This window comes from Poecilia latipinna, unplaced genomic scaffold, assembly GCF_001443285.1.
Source record: "Poecilia latipinna isolate Pla-1442-1.1 unplaced genomic scaffold, P_latipinna-1.0 Scaffold4473, whole genome shotgun sequence".
NCBI classification, from domain to species: domain Eukaryota; kingdom Metazoa; phylum Chordata; class Actinopteri; order Cyprinodontiformes; family Poeciliidae; genus Poecilia; species Poecilia latipinna.
This window is the reverse complement of record NW_015117089.1, coordinates 16,794-23,149: the sequence shown is the minus strand read 5'-3', so window position 1 is coordinate 23,149 and position 6,356 is coordinate 16,794. Positions and strand designations below refer to the sequence as shown.

General features: G+C 37.5%; 1 long non-coding RNA gene across 1 annotated transcript; it reads right to left on the bottom strand.

Moving 5' to 3' along the window:
* Positions 1 to 3,917: 3,917 nt before the first annotated feature.
* On the bottom strand, positions 3,918 to 5,080 carry LOC106942684 (uncharacterized). The gene is made up of 2 exons (XR_001423688.1): positions 4,918 to 5,080; positions 3,918 to 4,077 (listed from the first exon to the last, which is right to left on the bottom strand). It is a non-coding gene; the product is annotated as an uncharacterized LOC106942684 (long non-coding RNA).
* Positions 5,081 to 6,356: the final 1,276 nt, after the last annotated feature.

Below are 6,356 nucleotides of genomic sequence, written 5' to 3'. Positions count from 1 at the left end.
CCCCACTTGTTTTTAATTCCTTTCTCAAGTAAACGTGTTTCTTTACCGGGTGAGACAAACTCCATCTTCTTTCATATCGCATTTGATTTAACCGAACGCATGCACTTCTTTTCTACAAAACGTTTTACAGTCATTGGTCAAGAACACGGGAGCTAGAATTCTGATTGGCAGACATCTTTGTATCTACAGTTTAGTTGAGGCGGGCCGTTTGGTCTAATGCTCGCTTTGCTTGGAAGTCTGGCCCCCAGACGGAGCTCTTTACGCCTAAGTTTCAAACGTCTGATAAATCTTCCTTATTTTAATTGTAAGTAGTTCTTTAAATGTCCTGTGAGATGATATACTTACGCATGTATCCACAACAACCGGAACTTTCAATATCCAGCAAGTTATTTTCGCAATTTACCATCTATTAAATGAGTGCCCCCCGGATTAGTTGGCTCTTCGCACCTACAGCGTTGACATCAAATCTCCAGGAGCTAATGCGGCTCACTTGTTTCCGCTTTGAGTTACCATGACTGGTAGAAAAGACTAAGTCGTATTTCAGATGCAAAAAAACAATACTATTAACATTGTTGTCTTCCTAATATAATGGGCTTTTAAGTTTCCATTAATTTCCAAGCGATCCTGAATTAAGAAAATGATGGCTTGTAAATATTTGTCACTACCAGTTAAAGCTAACGCTGCACAACACAAAGTTTGCAGCCTTCACTTCACTCCGGATCAGCCTAAAAATACGAGGGACATGGATGGTAAATAAAGGAGCCTCCCTGAGTTATTTCCATGGAATCACTTCTGTATTCAGCCTGAAAGAGCGAGTTTATGGGAACGAGAGAGCAGACCAGAGCCAGACAGCCGAGAAACGGATCCGCCTGTACACACTGCTGTAAACACCGTCCTATTCGAGCTCTTCACAAGAAACACGCAAAGGTAATAAAATGAAATAACACGGAGACCTTAAGCAACACGGTCATATTTTTCTAAAAGCAGCAACTTTGAACCTGAACAGCTGAACCAGATCTCTGACACCAGAGCTGCGCTACTGTTAAGCTATGAGGCTTGTTGTGCTTCGTCGTGCTTCGGAAGTAAAAAGCCCGAACCGTAACCTGCCCCTTAGTCTATGACACTAACGACAAAATACTTGGAAATAAGAAAAACATTGTCCGTTAGAATGTTTAGATACTTAAATACCACATTTTTACAAAAACGTCAGAGAATATTGCCTTCTAGCATAAGCTAAGGTTAATGTTAGCCACAAAGTTTAAGTAAAACTCACCTTCGTATCAGTGAATGTATAACGAGGCGTACATCTTAAAACCTTTCTCCAGCTTACTTGTTGGGGCTTCGTACAAACCTTGGCCAAGCCCTGCAAGCACCCAATATAAAAGGCCATTTTCAATAGATCGGAAACAATCGAGCCGCTTTTCCCCAAACGTGGAAGCTGAGGTGCAAAGAGCCCATTACACTCTCTGCAGCTGCAGCTGTGAAGTTACCGTATTAACCCGATATTTGCTGGAAAGTGCAACGTCTCCCCTTTCAGAAACCGTTGGAATTTTTCAGATAGCGCTACGTGTGGCAGAATTACGGTACTGCAAATTTCGATGTGTCGCCGCCGACACGTTCAGGTCTAGCCTGGAGACTACAGTTTGGTTGAGGCGGACTGTTTGGTCAAAAGCCGGAAATCCGGCCCCCGGCCGGAGCTCTTTAAACCCTGCAAGAAAAATGTTGTTGGAGATCTATAAAATTATAATAAAACTTGCTTTTAAGCTTTCTTTAATAGAACACATATTAAGTGATAGTTTAGTTAAATCACAAACTCTTTTGGTAAGGAGTAAGACTTATAAATTTATTTGTTATTTAGTAATTGGGTCTAGAATAGATGCGTTATAAAACAAGAAACTGATTTATATTGAAACTCTTATACAATGTTTCAACACTTGCAAATGGTGAATATGGGTCAGTTCATTTTGAATTTTTATGTCTGAAAATGTTTGTTTTTCATTTTTATTTTCAAAACACATCTGTTAAGGAACATTCAGGTGTTAGTCTTTTGTATTTGATGTTGAATACAAAATTACAATAGAAAGTTATAGAAAACATTCAACATATTCCTTTATTTTATAAATGTTCTTGTCACTAAGCCTATGTGCTAATCACCTGTCATCAATCAAGCTGTGTGATTGTTTCAGTATGTTTTTAAAGAAATCCACTTGTTCCTAATGTTATAAATAGAAACTATACAATGCAGTGCAAAAGCTGAGGTTATTTGATCAAATTCAAGCAAAATTGTCATGTTCAGAAATGAGCAATTGATCTAACACCTGTACAAATGTCCTTGTTGTTGACAAGTTATGGATTTTTTGTATTTTATCACCAATTAGCACTTGTTCTATCTCTGCATCTGAGATGACATGTTATTTTTGATACCACAAAAGCAACAGTGTTCATGATCTTTTATACTAACTTACTGGTGTATACAAGGTTATATTCAATCTGAAAGTTTGTTTTAAAAGTTAGGTCATTCTAATGGCCATGTTATTTGGAGTAGCAAAACAAATGTTTTTTGTAATATTTTGCTAATAAAATGTTACTTTACACAATACTTTTCTGTTATGGTTTTCAATCTAAATTAAGCTAGTTTTTCATTTGAACAGGTCTAATAACCAAAAGTAGATAAACTGCTGAATTTGAAGAAAGTTATAAAAATTCTAAAAAAAATGTTCTCATGTTTTTTTGGAATTTAGCAAATACAATTTTTTTTTTATTATAATTAACTTAAAACAAGAAAAGTTGGGGTGGTGTGGTGGAAAAGCACAGCCCATTTATGGAGGCCTCAGTCCTGAACGTGGACATCACAGGTTCGAGTCCCGGCCTGGTGACCTGTGCTGTGTAGCTTCCTTTCTCTCACTACTGGCTTTCCTGTCTGACCACTCTCAAAGGAAGAGCAAATAAAACCATAAACAGGAAAGGTTTTGTCTTATCTAACTTCACAGGGAGAAAAAAATTGAATATGACTTTTTATCAAGAATTCCTAAGTATCTGTTATCAACTGTACTATGCAACACTTGGTGAACAAAACAATGAAGTTCATTTGTATTTCACAGAAAGCAGGTTTATAAATTTATGACATCCTTTTTGCTGTGCTGCCATTTTGATCACATCTCAAACATACATCGTCAATCTCTTTAATTTAACATAACAGCATTGCATTTGAAGAAAAATACATTTTTCATGAAGTAGCATACTCATTTAAAAATAATTGACATTTGGTACATACCTGGTTATCATAGAACAATAATTAACTTTGCATCAGCATTGTTCCTTCTAATAACAGTGTGAAAGCAAAACAAACTATGGATTGGGAAATAAAAACATATCAACCAAACTATGTTTTACTTTTATCAGCACAGTAACTGCATGAAGACTAATGTCAGGTCATCTCCAGAACTCTACATTTAAATTATAACAATACACTTTCATGTTCTGGCAGAATGACATCAAATATGTTATGTTTGCTTGTACACAAAATGTCTTTAATTATATGCAGTGCAGGAAGACCTGTGCAGAGGGCACCTATCAGACATAGCAAAAACTATCCAATGGCATGATCGAGATAAACAGAAACACTTTTTAAATTATTTTTATGCGCACTGAAAGTTGCTAAATACTTTGAAGTATTGCTTTTCTTAACCTTATATATAAATCAGTGGCAATAAGCGGATCTCTTGGGGACTCCCAGTTTTCTACCATAAGCAGACAACAAAGTTCAAAGACTGTTCATCACAGGGATATTGAACTTTTGGTGTACACTCTTCCATACACACAGCGACCTCCTCCATAGAAACAGGTTTGAGTCTATCCTGCACAAAAATATGAAGGATTTATTTGTTTAAAGACAATAAGTAAAGCCTAATTATGACATCCAACTCTGACATTTTGTAGCTTCTTTCACTTTAAGAAGGGAACAGTCTTTAGCAGAAGGCCTATTTTCCTTTTTTGAGGAGTTTTTTTTGCTCTAGCAGAAGTTGAAGGTGGAAATTCTCTCCATAATTTTCCAGCTTTGCTGCAACATCAGTCAATCTGCACACAAACAGATGAGAAAGGACAATTATTTACACTGCAAATTGACGTTAAAGTTACCTTTAAAATTGTATCCTTAGGTCCCTGCTTAAAGCGATTTACTGTTTTGGGGAGAATTACAATAATAGCAGCAGTAAATGTTCAATCCTCTATTTTACTGAAAAAGAGGAAGGACTATATTGGTTAGCATGCAAGTATAAAAACAGATTTGGAAATATACAGTCTATTTAAGGTAAAAGGTATCATGCATAAAAACACACAAGGAAATATTGTTAACAGTTCCTTTTTTATTACAAAAATTAAACATCACATTAAGTTTGATTTAGTTAAATGAAGCCTACCATTTCCACACCTGTGCAATAAATGTACTGATAGTGTAGCTCAGGGAGTGAGATGTAATTTCAGTCCTGAGCTGACACATCACAAAATGCAGGAAAATTATGTTGTGATTTTCATAAACACCTTTTTTTAAACACCGTAACACAAACATAAGACAAAATAACATAGATATGCACTTTAGTTGGTGGCTGTATATATATATATACTGAACTAAAAGTTACACAGTTTAACACAGCAGACATCTTATTTAGAAGGTGGCTGACATACAGCTAACCTTAGTTTCATTATAAAACATTCAAACAGAAGAACAATAAAATAAACGAATCAAACACTTACGGGACAATTCCAGCAATCAACAGCCGTTACATCCTTTATTCAGCTGTGTGATTTAACATTGTAAATCACGCTTATTCCTATAACAGCGTAAGCTAACAAACATGCTAACAACTAGCCATAACCGTTCGTATTTAGAGACCAAACTATCTCATTTGATTTACTCACCTTTTGTTCTTCCAGTAGTGCAATGGAAGCTTCGGGAACTCCTACGGCACGTAAAAAGTCACTTAAATCAGACATCTTTCTCCAGAACGTTAGTTAGCTGTCCGCCACAACTCGCAGCTGTGGATCTGGAGCTGGTTGCTTGTCTGGGTCACTTTTTTTTTTTTTTTTTTTTTTTCCTCGGAATTTGAAAAAAAGTTGGGGGGCCGGGGAGCAAAGATTTTTTTTTTTTTTTTACTTTTTTCCCTCTGAATTCTGAGATTTTTTTTTTCTGAACTACTGAAAAAAAAATTCTGACAATTATTTTTTTCTTTTCAGTGGCCCTAATCCTCTTCCATAAAAACCAGACAAAACTTGAATGCTTAGAGATTTCAAGATGAGGCTCTCAGAACTAAGATCATAGTACCAGGTCACTTATAGCAGCAGTATTGGTGCCTTGCACAAAGTGAATGGAAGAGGACGGAGAGCTACCTGCGTATCAGTTAACTTCACACCAAATCAATAACTGGATGGTAATTATTGATTTGATCCAGTTGCCCAATTGTGATCATTGAAGTAGATAAAGTAGACAAACATCAGCAGTCTGAATTGATTAAGCTGAAATGAAACTTTGTGGATGACGATCAGGACTTTTTGTTAACTTAAACCTTGAAAGACATCTCTATCTTTTTGGGCCGCAGGGGTCTAAAAGTTCACCAGATGTTTTTCCTGACTCAAAACTGATGAGCAGAACACAGAAAGCGAATTTTTACACCAACGTTAACTTTGACACGGAAACAAACCGTTTTTGTCAGCGCGTTTGGTTTCAACACCACTGAAAGGAACTCAGTCCAAAACCTCAACCATTTCTGGAAGATGTAATATCCCTGTTTTATATTTAGCTATAACTTGCACCCTGCCAAGTCTCTGCTTGACATTCACGTTGGCGCCAGATGCAGCTGAAAGATTTGTGATATCCGAACGCAGAAACCCCCAGGATGTGGAGATGGATGCATGGAGGAAGGAGGTGAAGAGAGAACACAATGGATCTGGGAGAGAGAGGGAAGACCGAGGCTCCCTCGGGGGGGAGACTTCTCCCACAACTCCGTCTCACCCTCCAACTCATCTACATTGCGCCCTCGACAGTCGGTTTTTGAGCATCCTGTTTCGCTCAGAAAGCAGTCTGCCCCGTCCCCAAAAACACAAGCACACACACGCACACATACACACAACACACAACACACAAGGTTTTGTCTGGAGGAGACAGCGGTGTGAGTAAGAGCAACAGCTGCAGGGATTAGAAACAAGGGAGGGAAAAAGAGGAGGGATTTCGTGTATTTCTTTGCGTGGGTGGATGTTTAGAGAGGGTGGACAGAGGAAAATGTCATAGGGAGAGGTATGAGAATATATGTGTGAAAAGTCAGAAACATTTTAGCCCAGAAGGACAAGAGTTGCAACGTGTG